The sequence below is a fragment of the Heterodontus francisci genome, chromosome 31 (genome assembly GCF_036365525.1).
Source record: "Heterodontus francisci isolate sHetFra1 chromosome 31, sHetFra1.hap1, whole genome shotgun sequence".
Classification (NCBI taxonomy): Eukaryota; Metazoa; Chordata; class Chondrichthyes; order Heterodontiformes; family Heterodontidae; genus Heterodontus; species Heterodontus francisci.
This window is the reverse complement of record NC_090401.1, coordinates 21916275-21930514: the sequence shown is the minus strand read 5'-3', so window position 1 is coordinate 21930514 and position 14240 is coordinate 21916275.

The following is a 14240-nucleotide window of genomic DNA, read 5'->3' as shown; positions in this document are numbered from 1 at the left end:
TCATAAACTCAGAGTAAAAATCGACACTGGAGCAAGTGCAAATATTCTGCCCATCGTTGTTCTGAAGGACATATATCTAAAGAAATGGGTATCCATGGTGCAACCCACCATAGCTCGGCTGACTGCCTACAATAGTTCTCCAATCATGTGTATTGGGTCGATAACCTTGCAGTGCAACTATGGGAACTCCAAATGGCTATCATATATTATGGACATAACTGGACCAGATGTTGCCGGACTTCCAGTATTCCGAGGTCTATGAATTGTCATAATACTTGAAGTCAGTAATGCAGCAAAGATAGTGCAACATATGCAAGTGCATTGAGTTGGTCCATTTAAAGGTGACACAAAGGCTGGGAGTCTTGATGTGAAGAGGCAATATGACAGGGAGTCTCTCCTCATGCTTCAGTTCATTGCAGCAAGTATCTGGAGGCCAGAGGGATTGCCAGAGTTTGGTGATGTTGCCAGTCATTATTTTTCTAAACACTCTAAACAAGGGAAGATGAAGGCATCGTACGACAGGCAAACAGGACCAGAATTAGCCTGAATATGGGTAGGGCAGGGGTCAGAGTCCTCAATCATGCGTCGGGAACTTGGTATCCCGCAGAGGTTGCTAGGATATGCAAGCAGCCCAGATCGTACGAGGTCCAGACACCCAATGGTGCGATTCTCAGATGGAACCAAAGTCAACTTGGGGAGATGTACGACAACACTATATGTGATAACACTGTGGCATCGCAGGCATGTTCAAAGACAAAGTCTGAAGATGAACATGCAGAGGCTATGAGCACAGAGGAAGAACACACCAATCAGGGTTCTGAGTTACAAGAGTCTCAGAGGAGTGACATCCACATCCCATGACAGATTAAAAACAACACATCTTCAATATGTATATTCAATGAAAGTTTTAAAATGCAGTTTGAAATAGAGGTCCCAATCTTACCTCCGAGGCACCTTCTGTGGCTGGGTGGGGTGGGCGGAGTGTATGGACATTGAAGTTAGGCCCAATCCCTGGAATTAGGGGCAGATAGCGCTTGGGAGGGTCCAATTGTGAGGGAGCAGGGCAGATGGTAGTCAAGGGGTTCGATTGTAGCAGGGGTCTGATGGTGGTCGAGTGGAGCAGATTGCAGTTGGAGGCTACAATCACGAGGGGAGTCTGATGGAAGTGTTGGGGCGGGGGGCGGGGTTGGTTGCTGGTGGGGACAGGAGCAGATAGCGGTCGTAGGGTTCTGATCATGAGTGGGGGGTGCATATAGATCGTGGGGCAGAGCAGGGTGGTTCTGGGTTTTTACTGGTAAGCTTGTTGGGCCTACTGCTTGGTCCAAGGCAGTGCTGTAAAGGTTCTTACTTCATGGATTCAGCCCTCCTTGCCTCCATTCACTAGTCGGGTTTCCCAAGCTCGAGGAAACCCGGATGCCTGTGGTTCAAAATAGAATCACTAATAAAATAAAGGCATGCAGCCTCTATTTAAATGACCAACCCACCTACTTAGAGCTGATTTGTCGTCCACCCTTCATCCTGACTCTGTTAGACCAGATGTGGGTGGGTTTAAGGCAGGCTGGAATCCAGTTTCAGCATTTTAGCTTTTTAACCTCTCACCCAACCTAAACCCAACCATTTTTGGAGAGTTAAAATTACCCTCAGAGACTCCAGCTGTGCAGCATATAGTTGCATCCTGACTGAATTTAATGGAAACTGATGCAAATTGATTTGAGTCATGCCTAAAACTCAACAAGGCCTGTGAATTATGGTGCTGTCACATCTTTTCAGAGATGCTTTTTGACATGTATTTAATAGAGGGTCATTTGCCTTAGAATGAAACTCACTGGGACATTGACCTTATATATTGAACAACTGTGTCAATAATAACCTAGGATCTGTAGATTTCTGCAAATAAGTGCATTGCTGGTCTAATTTTATCCACATCAATGAGTTGAATTTGGATAAATTGGTTATAAATTATTGGGCACATGAAGCATAATTACAACTCACATGTCTTCTTCAATTGCTTGATCAAAAGTCTCCTCCTAAATCTCAGTTAACGAATAGGGTGAAGGATTCAACATTGCTTTGCAATATTTTGTATTCCATGTTCCAATTTCCCACTGCAAATAGGAAATCAAAATAAAAAGATTGAAACATCTGATGTAAAAATGTCCATTTCTACATTTACTTGATGACAAACAGAAGGGACCCATTTTGAAGCCAGTGATATTAAATTAAGCTATTTCAACATTGTATTAAAAATGTCTTTGACTTTGTAAGAAAGATTTTTATCATATTTAGTAAAGGCTGCACACTTCCTTGTTATGACACGTTGCTGGTTCATTACATGGTACCTGCAGCCACACGTAATAAGGATCATAAAAGTTGCATACAGTTCTTAGTGTATTGGAAGTTTTTAAACTTTTTTCGAGGTTATCATACTCCAGGAAAGAGATTTTTGAAGTATACAAGATGATAGGTTTCTGTATTCAATGTGTTTACACCTGAATCCGATGTTTGTCCATTAACTGGGTTGAATATTAATATCACAGAGACACAACAGGTTAAATATTTCTATTTCCTATTACAGCAACAACTTGCATTTATATAGTGCCGTTAATGTAATAAAATGCCCCAAGGCACTTCACAAGTGCATTATAAAGCAAAGTTTGATACCAAGCCACATAAGGTGATAAAATGGAGGAAGGTTCACAGTGGTGTTTCTTCGGAAGAGAGAAACTTGCATTTATATAGAGCCTTTCATGACCTCTGAATGTCCCAAAGCCACTTTACAGCCAAGTAAGTACTTTTTGAAGTGTAGTCATTGTTGTAATGTAGGAAACGTGGCAGCCATTTTGCACACAGAAAATTCCCACAAACAGCAATGTGAGAATGACCAGATAATCTGTTTTAGTGATGTTTGTTAAAAATAAATATTGGCCAAGACACCAAGGAAAACTCCACTACTCTTCTCTGAAATAGTGCCATGAGATCTTTTACAGGGCCTTAGTTTAAGGTCTTATCTGAACAGCACCTCCAACAGTGCTGCACGCCCTCAGCAATGCACAGGGATATCAGCTGAGATTTTTACATTTAGGAATGAGTGGAACTGTAAGGCATGTTGTTCTGAGGAGTGCAGTGCAGGGGAATGGTGGGAAAATCAGACTGTGGGTCTTGGCACCTGAATATGTTTTGCCACTCACCTTTCCCACCCTCCGGAGGTCCCAGATCCTCTTGCTGCCCTGGCTCCAGGCTGGAGGGACCACACTCCTGCCGCTGACTTCCTTGGCCTCTTCCACCCACACCCATTTGGTTGGAGAGGTTATCCTCTTTCTTCAGTCCTTGGGAGAGCTCACCTCCCTGCAAGCCCACAGATCCCACTGCAGGACCTCCAGATAAGAGTGAGAGACCTGGGGGACAACCTTCCTAGGTCTTCTCTCATTCCTGTGGCTGCTGCACCCTCAAAAATCCAAGTTCTGGTGAGCCCTTGTAACCCATGTTGTGGCCCCTTAAATTAGAAATCCTTCCTTTGACAGAATGGATGCCTCATCATGCCACCCGCCCCCCTCCTCTGCACCCCTCATGATTGGTCGGGGATGCTAATACTGTGGTTCAGGGAAAGAGCCATGGGAATGTCGGCTCCTTCCACATTTGAATTCCCAACCCGCAAATGGTCCCACCATTCTGGCAGGGACTAAGTTGACAGAATTCCATTCATGGAGTTCCGGGAAAGATGGGCATGGATTTGAGAGGTGATAACAGGTTCAAGGACTTTGGAGAAGAAAGGGAGGTTGGAGACGGTTGGTAGTTTGTAAGGATGGCGGGGTTGGGGAGAGGAGTGATGATAGCAGAATTAAAGGAGAAGACCAGTACCTGAAGAGAGAGAACAGGTAATATCAGCTAACATGGGAGCCAGGAATGGAAGGTGGGTGATCAGCAGTTTAGTGGAAATAAGGTTGAGGGAGAAGGAGGTGGATCTCATGGACAAGATAAGCTTGGAGAGGGCATGAGGGGAAATAGGAGAAAAACTAGAGAAAGATACAAACTCAGGGCTCGGGGGGGGGGGGGAGCTTTAGAAGAAGTTTGGTCTGCTGGGCTATTCGAAATGAGGGTCGTGGCAGAGGCAGCTTAATCTTAGTGACAAAGAGATCCATGAGTTCCTTCCACTTATTGTTCGAGATGAGGGTGGAAGAGACAGAGGAGAGGTGTTTAAGAAGACAGTTTGTAGTAGAGAAAAGAAGCCATCATTATCTTTGTATTCCAGGATGATCCTGGAATAGGGAGCAGTTTTAGCAGATGAGAACGGGAAGTGATGGTGCTTTACATGATACAGCCAGATCTGGCGATGAATAGCTAAACCAGTTGTCCACCAAATCATTCAAGTCTCTGTCGATTGGACATAAGGGAGTGGAGATGAGGACCATGCTGGGGGAATGGGCAGGGTGAGAGAGAGTAATGGTTTTACTGGGGACTAAAGCATCAATATGGAGGTGTGGGTTTAGTTGAGTAAATCAGTAGCTGCAAAAGTGTCATGGTGAACAGAGGGCCAAATGCTAGACAGGTAGGATTTTAAAGTGTGGTTGTAAGTGAATTGGGGGAGAGTTTTTTTCCAGGGGCAGGTACAGAAAGGGGTAAGATGTAGAAGGGGGAGGTGAGACAAGGAAACGATCAGAGATGGCCTTATTGATAATTGATATGATGGGAGGAGCAAGGCCACATAGAACCATAGAAAAATTATGGCAAAAAAGGAGGCCATTCAGCCCGTCGTGCCTGTGCCGGCTGGAAAAAAAAAATAGCTGCCCAATCTAATCCTACCTTCCAACACCTGGTCCGTAACCTTGCAGGTTACAGCAGTCAGGTACATGTCCAGGTACCTTTTAAATGATTGAAGGTTTCTGCCTCCACCACCATTCCTGGCAGTGAATTCCAGACACCCACCACCCTCTGGGTGAGAAAGTGTTTCCTCATGTCCCCTCTAATCCTTCTACCAATCACCATAAATCTGTGCCCCCTGGTAATTGACCTCTCCACTAGGTGGAAACCAGCCCCTCCTCTCGACTCTATCTAGGCCCCTCATAATTTTGTACATCTCAATTGAGTCACCCCTCAGCCTCATCTGTTCTAAGGAAAACAACCCTAGCCAATCCAATCTTTCCTCATAGCTACAACTTTCAAGCCCTGGCAATATTCTTGGAAATCTCCTCTGTACTCTTCCCAGAGCAATTGTGTCCTTCCTATAATGTGGTGATCGGAACTGTACACAGTACTCCAGCTGTGGCCTAACCAGCATTTTCCAGCATCACATCCCTGCTATTGTATTCTATACCTCAGCCAATAAAGGAAAGCATTCCATATGCCTTCTTCAGCACTCGATCTATCTGTCCTGCCACTTTCAGGACCTGTGGACATGCATTCCAAAGTCTCTCACTTCTTCTAACCCTCTCAATATCTTCCCGTTTATTGTGTATTCCCTTGCTTTATTTGCCCTCCCCAAATGCATTACCTCACACTTCTCTGGATGGAATTCCAGTTGCCACATTTCCGCCCACTTAACCAAACCATTGATATAATTCTGGAGTCTACAGCTATCCTCTTCACTATCAGTATCACTATCCATATTCACAGCCACATGAGATAGCAAGGTCAAGGGGGTGGCTGTGAATATGGGTTGGGGAGTTTACATGGAGGGAGAGATTAAGGGAGAATAAGAGGCAGTGAACTCAGAGGAGAGAGAGCATGATGAGTTGGGATGCAAGTTGAAATCACTGAGGATGAGAAGCCGTTACTGAGTAAATGCTGCGTGTGGAAGTGGTGGCAACTGTTAATTGGTTCAACTCTGGTGACATGAGGGGCTGTATTTTGTTCTGGTGATAAGGGTCCTGACGGCAGGCTGGAAAGCAAGGGGAGACCACGCCTGGGCCCTCCATCAGACCTCTGAAGCCACTTGACGGTGGGCAGGCAATTAACTGCTCACTATTGGGGCTGGCATCCTTTTAGGGGACAAGTTCCTGTTTCCTCGGCCAATCGAAAGGCCGGTAGCTCTGCAGTACTGGCAGCGTCACTGGGAGTGGTGGCCACGGCTGATACAGCATGAAGCCTGCAGTACTGAGGAGAGAGATGACCCTATGACAGATGAGTGGGTTCAGGCAGGCCCAGCAACTGGGTGGGGGGAGGGTTTGGTGAGAGTTGGGGGGGGGGGGTCTTCCTGTTGGGAGCAGTGATCGCTACTGGAGGGCCCTCCAAGGAGGGACACCCCTAACCCCACTAGGCAGCTGCCAGGCTTTACCTGGCGATATCTCCCCATAGCGCTGGGCCCCTCTACCTTCTACAAAATTGAGGTGGAGGTGGGAAGAGGCCCTTAAATGGCCATTAATTGGCCACCTAAGGTCCTCAATTGGCCTGGGTTGGGAAGGCCATCCTCGGCCTTCCTCGCCCCGGACAAAATAGCAGGGGAACTGGGCAATGTCGGCCAGGGCGCCCCCTGCCATTTTGTTTCCCCCCTGCTCTGTGTCCACCTCCAAAGGCAGAATAAAAGTCTGCCTGAGATTTCTGCCTACTTGCTCGTAACAATGGTCAATGTTATGGCAAATGGACAACCAATCTGGTGACGGCATGTTGGGCTTCATAATAGATAAGGAATGGAGTGAATGGAGTGAAAGATCTACTGTAAATCTGAGGCACAATTTGGATTATAATGTTTCTGTGATTCTTTTACAAGGAAAGTAAATCCTACATTTCTATAACACCTTTCACAATCCTTTGATTTCCTTTTTAGCAAATGAAGTACCTTTGAAGTGGAGTCAGAGTTTAAACATTACAGCCAATGTGCAGACAGCAAAGTGTCAGAAACTACAATGTGATAATGACCACTTAATCTGTTTTTGTGATGTTAGCTGAGATACAAATATTCACTAGGACATCAGAAATCACTCCCTTGCTTTTCTTCAAATAGTGTCATGGAAGTTTTATATCAAGTTGAGAGACCAAATAGTATCATCTGAAAGACAGCACCTTCAACTTCTCACTACTGCACTGTGGTGTTCACCCAGATTTTGTACTCAAGTCACAGGGCTGGGAATTGAACCCACAATTTTCTGACACACTGAACCACAGATGACACCTAGTTGTAGTGCCACATATTAACAAAGAAATAAATCATATGGATACGGGATCTATTTTCCTTAGTGAGATGGAAGCAGAGATTTGTCACATGTTCAATGTGCGTTCTAACTTATTTACATGACTTTACGTAAGCTTAATAATTATATTTTTGAATATGGTCTTTAGGGACCCATACCCTTAAAGGAGTTCTTTTGATTTTGTGTCATGTGAGCAGCCAAGACTCTCACATTGTCCAGAAAATATCCACAGTTTCATCAGTAATTTAAATTACTGGGCTTTTTGCAGGACAATGTATGTTTCCATGGTAGACCTTTAAGATTGGCTTAAACACAGGAAATGGTGGAAATATTCAGCAGGTCAGACAGTGTTTGTGGAGAGAGAAACACAGTTGGGTGGAATATTACCGGCCCCATGGCGATGGACTTGGAGGCAGGGCAGTGGGAAAAGAGTGAGAGAATGCATCGGAGCAGATACCTAAATGTCTTCCCACCATCAGCCAAATTTCCCAGGGACAGTCGAACAGCAGGATCGAGACCCTGCAGGCCAACGCTGGGCATCCAATTGAGCCTTTTACGTTGTCATTTGAAGATGATATTCCACTGCTTTTAGAATTTTCCATGGGGTGCATGGGTCCCACAGAGCTTCAGTGGTTCACCAACTCAAAGGAAGTGAGGTCTGAGTGACAGGTTAGTGTTGGCTGTAACTACCATCCATTCAGTTCTGCTGCTTTTACAAGCTGGAAGGCTCAAGGCAGAGTTTGGAAAACAGGGACCTTTAGAGGGATTGCTGTGTGGAAGGCCAGTGTGGAGTGCTGTAACTGGAAGGGTGTCTCCCAGGTCCCTTGCAACAAATACAGGTAACTCAAGGTGGGGGGGAGGTGACAGCCATTGCGATGTGAAGACTCAAAAGGGAGATGGGTGCCCTGCATTCACTGACATACTCTGACTTGTTCTTCCTGAGATAGATCCACGTGCCTCAACTGTTCACTCCGCCCAAATGCCTTGGTGGATAGCAATACTGGGAGCTGTGTTCTTAACTACCTTCCCATGAGTAATTCTGATGGTGATAATCCACACAGCAGTGGTGTTGAACGATAAACTAGGAGTGAGATAGGAAGATCTTCATTTTTCTTGAGTAAAGATTTTATCGTTCTCACACCTCGTTCTGCCTCGCCATTGGACTGTGGATACCTTGGTGAGGTCATAAGATGCTGAAAGCCCATCTTCACGGCAAACTGGGTAAAACATTCATTTGCGAACTTTGGTCCGTTGTCTGATAATATTTCAACCTGAAATCCATGTGTCGTGAAGATGTCCGTAAGGATTCTGATAACTACGTCGGTGGTCATAGAATGTAATCGTCGGACTTCTACCCACATGGAAAAGTAGTTGAGAATGATGATATATGACTTTCCACCAAACATGAATAAATCCATGCTGAGCCTTTGCCAGCGTCTAGTTGGAAATTGGATAGTTAACAGTAGTTCATGCTGTTCTGGTGATGGATGATCTACGGTTGCCCTCAATAACGCATCGGCTGATGATTGGAAGGAATTGTTTCCCTTTGTTTGTTTGAATTTGGCTACCTTTTTCAATCAACTGTGTTCCAAGCATGCACTCTTGCTCAGTAAAGAAAATTCTTGATTGTGTAAGACGTATAAGATCTCTATCAGTTGTCTTCCTTAATGCTGAAGAGTTTCTTGGGTATGCCTTTTATTTCACAGTTGTGTTCCACCTGGACCATGCAACTGTATATCTGTCAGTTGCAGATAGTGTCTCTTCACCCAAGACTCTTGGTTAGACAATACCGTGACACTGGCCCCTGTGTTAAACTTAAAATTTGTGAGGTGTCCATTCACGTAGATGTCTGCTGTCCAGAAAACTTGGTCTGGATTACTGATTTGTCCCAAGAACTCTCTTGGTTCTTTCTCTTGTGGATATTTCTGTACTTGATTCACTGCTGTTTGCGTGAAGGTCTTCTGTTTTGCACCTTTAAGCAAAGAAATTTTGCTGTGGCAAATTTTCCCATAGTGTCCAGTTTTTCCACACTTAAAACACTCAGCTTTACTCGCTGGGCACTGCTTTCATCTGTGGGTCTTCTTGGCTCCACAACATTGGTAAGGTTTTCCAATGCCCTGCGCCTTCTCACTGGATGTTTTTTCTGTTCCTCAAAGTGTTTTCCTGGCTTTGGCTTAACCAGTTGGATGGGCATTAGACTCCTTCTCATCCACGGCTTGTTTTCAGCTCGTAAGATGTCCCTATTCTGTTTGCGGACTTCAGCCTGTCTTACAATTTGAATGGCCTTTTCCAGTGTAAGGTCTTCCTTGGATTGCAGCAAATCTGGCAAGGATTCATCCGCTATGCCAACGACTATCCTGTCTCTGATTAGTTCTGCCTTTAATTTGCTGTATTCGCAATCTTCTGCCAATCTATACAGCTCATTAATATAGGACTCTACAGATTCGCCAATCATCTGTGCCTGCTTATTAAATTTGGCTGTTTCCAAAATTTTATTGGAACAGAGATTAAAATATTTATCAAAGGCTTGGAGTACCTCTTTGAATTTATTGGTACCCTCATTGATCCCTCATTGGATAATTACATTGTCCACAATCACCCCTACTGAATATAGGAAGGTATTCGCTTGTTCCTCTTCAGATTTTGTTTGGAGTTGTGAAGTAATTCTAAACCTTAGGAACTTGCCATTATGCATGCCACTCACCTTGCCAGACCTCACTAGTCATTGACGTGCTTCTGGCACTGCACCCATGTTCACACAACCCCACTGTGGCTGCTCACTACCTTGGCCTCTTCCAGTCAAGCCTTCTTCACGATGCTTGCTGGCCTCCTCCTCCTCCTGTCCACTGGAACAGAACCTCACTCTGTTCCCTTGCCACAGGGAGGTTTCAATGAAACATGGTCCACCCTTCCTCTCACTGCAGCCATTCCACCCAAATTCCCCTCTGCTGCACCCCTTCCCCTGCCTTCTCTGTTTGAAGTTAGTATGAAGGCTGCATACTGGCCTTTAAAAATGGCATAGTTAACCTCCCTGCCAGCACTAGCTCCCACTCACCACCTGTTATTTGCCAGTTCCCCCACTGGCAGGATGCAAATTGGCCGCATAGCAGAAAGTTGCTGCGGAAGGCCCGCCATCTGCACTTGCAGACGAGCAACGTGCAAATGATCCCAGTGTCGGGACTTGGAGTCAATTGGTAAAATCAAGCCCAACATTTCAGGTTGATGACCTTTCATCAGAACCGAGGAAAGTTAGAAATGTAATAAGTCTAGGTGGTTAAGAAGGCGTATGGGATACTTGCCTTCATTAACCGAGGCATAGAATTTAAGAGCAGGGAGGTTATGATGGAGCTGTATAAAATGCTAGTTAAGCCACATCTGGAGTACTGTGCACAGTTCTGTTCGCCACACTATTGGAAGGATGTGATTGCCCTGGAGAGGGTGCAGAAGAGATTCACCAGGATGTTGCCTGGCCTGGAGCATTTCAGCTATGAAGAGAGACTGAAAAGGCTAGGGTTGTTTTGCTTAGAGCAGAGACGGCTGAGGGGGGACATGATTGAGGTATACAAAATTATGAGGGGCATTGATAGGTTAGATTGGAAGAAATGTTTTCCCTTAGCGGAGGGGTCAATAACCAGGAGGCATAGATTTAAGGTAAGGGGCAGGAGGTTTAGAGGGGATTTGAGGAATTTTTTTTTCACTCAGAGGGTGTTTGGAATCTGGAATGCACTGTTTGAAGTGGTGGTAGAGGCGGGAACCCTCACAACATTTAAGAAGTATTTAGATGAGAACTTGAAATGTCATAGCATACAAGGCTATGGGCCAAGAGCTGGAAAATGGGATTAGAATAGTTAGGTGCTTGATGGCCGGCACAGACACAATGGGCCGAAGGGCCTGTTTCTGTGCTGGATAACTCTATGACTCTAAGTTTTAAATTTGCTTTCCCCTGCCAGAAGAGCGTGTAGTGTTTATCTTTGAGGGATTCACTTTGAACAAGCCTTGTTTCTTGCAGTGTAGCAATGTCCACGTTGACTCTTGTGAGCTCTTTGTCAATCACAGCTGTCTTGCACACATCATCAATCTGCAGAAGGTCGTTAGTAAGGCCTGGACGCATAGTCCTTACGTTCCAGCTTGTGATGCTAAGGACTGGTGTCTTCTTTGCTGAGTTTGTCTTGCCTGGTGCATAAATTATCGACCTGCCTGTTGAGAGATAACTCGCTAAGCTCCAAGCACTCATTGAAGCAAGCAGGTCATGGCAGGACAGCACCTAACTGACTGGGGGCTGCCCAGCTTGGAGCAGGTGGTAGTTATCCAATGAGATGTGATGATCTCTCCCACCTCTTGCTCTACGCCAATTGAGCAAGGGCTTATAACTAGTAACTGTTTCTTCATGTGTTGTGCCAACATTTAACCATGAAGCTGGACTGTCCTTTCCAGGGCACAGGCCTGGGCAAATATTATGGAAACCCTGAGTTGCCCAAGCATCAGGAACCCCCTCTTGGCATTGCTAATATTGTCCAAAGGAAAGGAAAATAAAAAGTACTGTTTGGTACCAGGCGTGCTGCAGAAGTTGTCGGAAAACTGCCAGATAAGTAAACAGGACTCCACTCCAAATTTTCTCTCAGCGTTTACTCCCTAAGTCTTCTCCTCTCCCAAGAGACCCACAAGGCAGTGAGGCTATTTACCCATGGCTAGGGCTCTGTTTCCTAGCACCTTGGCAGAATCACATACCAGTGGGCCTGCATGCCATGCGTCTGGGGGCCACGCCACCCAGTCATCCACAATAACCCAGGGATAGAGCTCCCAACAACCCAAGGACAGAATTTCCAATTAGCCAAGGACGAAAACCCCAACAGTCCAGGGACAAAACTTTAATGGCCCAGGATAAAACCTCCAACAATCTGGGGGATAAAACCCCCAACAGTCCAAGGATAAAACCCCCAGTAACCCAAAGATAATACTCCAATAACCCAGGGATAAAACTCCAATAACCCAGAGATAAAGCCCCAATAACCCAGGGACAAAATCCCATAACCCAGGAACCAATCCCTAATTACCCAAGGAATTAGACCCCCAATAACCCAGGGGATAAAACCCCTAACAACCCAGGGTCACTTCACTGCTTACTGTATATCTTCTCGATAAGTGCATAAAATTATATAAAACCCAACGGATTGCACATGTGTGTTCATGTGTGGGCACAAGCAAGTTCCACAATCTAAAGATTTAATGACTGTATCTTTAACAGAAGTGGTGCAGAGTCGGAGGGGGGGGTGGTGGTGGTGGTTAGTGGGAATTGATGTAAAATACCAACAGAAAACCTGTTTCTTTCTTCTACCTTTAGTTCAGTAGTGACAATGAATAAGTTATCCTAATGGTTAATAATTTTGCCACCATATTTTAATGTTAAAGGTTAATTCAAGGTAAATCAGGTAGTACATGCTACCATTTATTGACTGTTTCTTTGTCCTTAACTATTCAGCTGAAAGTCATTCTCCAAGGGTGAGCTCAGCTCTGTGTGCTTTATGCTGTGAATTCTACTGAGGGTTCAGCTTCGACCTTGTGAACCAATGAGGCATATGTTTGCTGGAAGTAAAAATATTTTGCTTCAGTAACGTGGGAGAAGACTGATGCTTCGAGGATTTTTAACGTCTCTTTTCTTCCGTTAAAATCTCAGTCACAGATTGCTGGATACGCTGGCCTCTAGTCTCTAACACAAGAAAATTGTCAGCCTGAGTATAAATCAGGGAAGCTGCTTACCCTCATATTGATTTTTAATGGCCAGAGGAATATACACCCGTCGGGTGAAAGCTTATTAGAGACTATGTGACATGTAGAAATAAATGTTTACTTTTGAAGCATTATAAAAATGGCATGTAATGCAGAGAGCATTTTTAATAAATTATTTCATCTTTTTAAGGAAACAGTACAGAATTGTTGATCACAATAAAATCAATACTTGTAATAATATTGAGGATAGAAATCAAAGATATATATGAAATTGCAGCTTGATGAAAAGTGCACTGAAAGGAAATGTATTTGGTGAATAAAAGTAGCAGATTCATCATAGATAGTGACTGGGGCTGGAGAGAATAAAATTACAAGGATTAGGCTCATTTAAAGTCTGGGCTCACTTGCTGTACAGAGGATGGTTTTTAAAAAACACTCCCCTCTATTGTAGCAAGGGAAAGGATTCGACAGTGAGGGCTAGCAACTCCTGCATTCTCAGACTAAGTCTGGGAAAGGTGAAAATCCAGCACAGATTCCACTCCAGAACAAACACTGAAAGAATGAACCCTTCCCAGTGCGACAGTGCAACAGCTCATGGTCAGTGCAATACTAGAGCCGGCCTTTGATCTCTTCCTGTCAGTTAGCTATTGTGATGACTCTGCGTAACTTTAGGGGTGAACAATTCAACCGATGCGTTGGAATGTCACAGTCGAGAGCTCCTCTGGTGGCCTCTTGACAGAGTTGTAATTTTTTTGCCAAATCAAAAGCCAGGCAGGGCAATAGTAGAATGATATCTTTAGTTGGATGTCTTCCTTACAAACGTTGAAAACTCCTCCAAAATTTCAATAAGCCTAATTACTCTTGCCCCTATATAATAAAACACAGAATTAAGTAGGAAAATAAAACAATTTCTTACATTAAACAATGTTTTTTAGTGTCAAGTTTAGAAACATTAAAAACTAGAACATTTACCTTGTTAGAAAAGGCATTGTCTGGTGCTGCACCAATCAATACATAACGTAAGCTTTCGGGTCTTCTGACCTATGCTGATTTAGCTGATCTTGACCAGAGCAAGACCTGGAGCTCAGTGGCTTGAGTTAGGGAGAAGAAAATGCATCCAGGGTTCCTGCTCCCATTCCTACTCGCCATCCAATGTTTGTCAACATTCACCAAGCACACCTGCCATGGAAGTCTATTCCAGCAAGAGGTAGGACCTTTAAAAGTGGAATGGAGAAAAATTGCCAAAAAAAGAACTGTTGACATTGAGAGTTAGTGATTAATGGCATTTTTAGGAGGGGGGATGGTTTATTAGCTTGCATGAGACCAGGAAATGAAGTTGGGTGACCATCAGTTGAGTAGGAATGGGGTCAAGGGAGAAGATGAGGAATA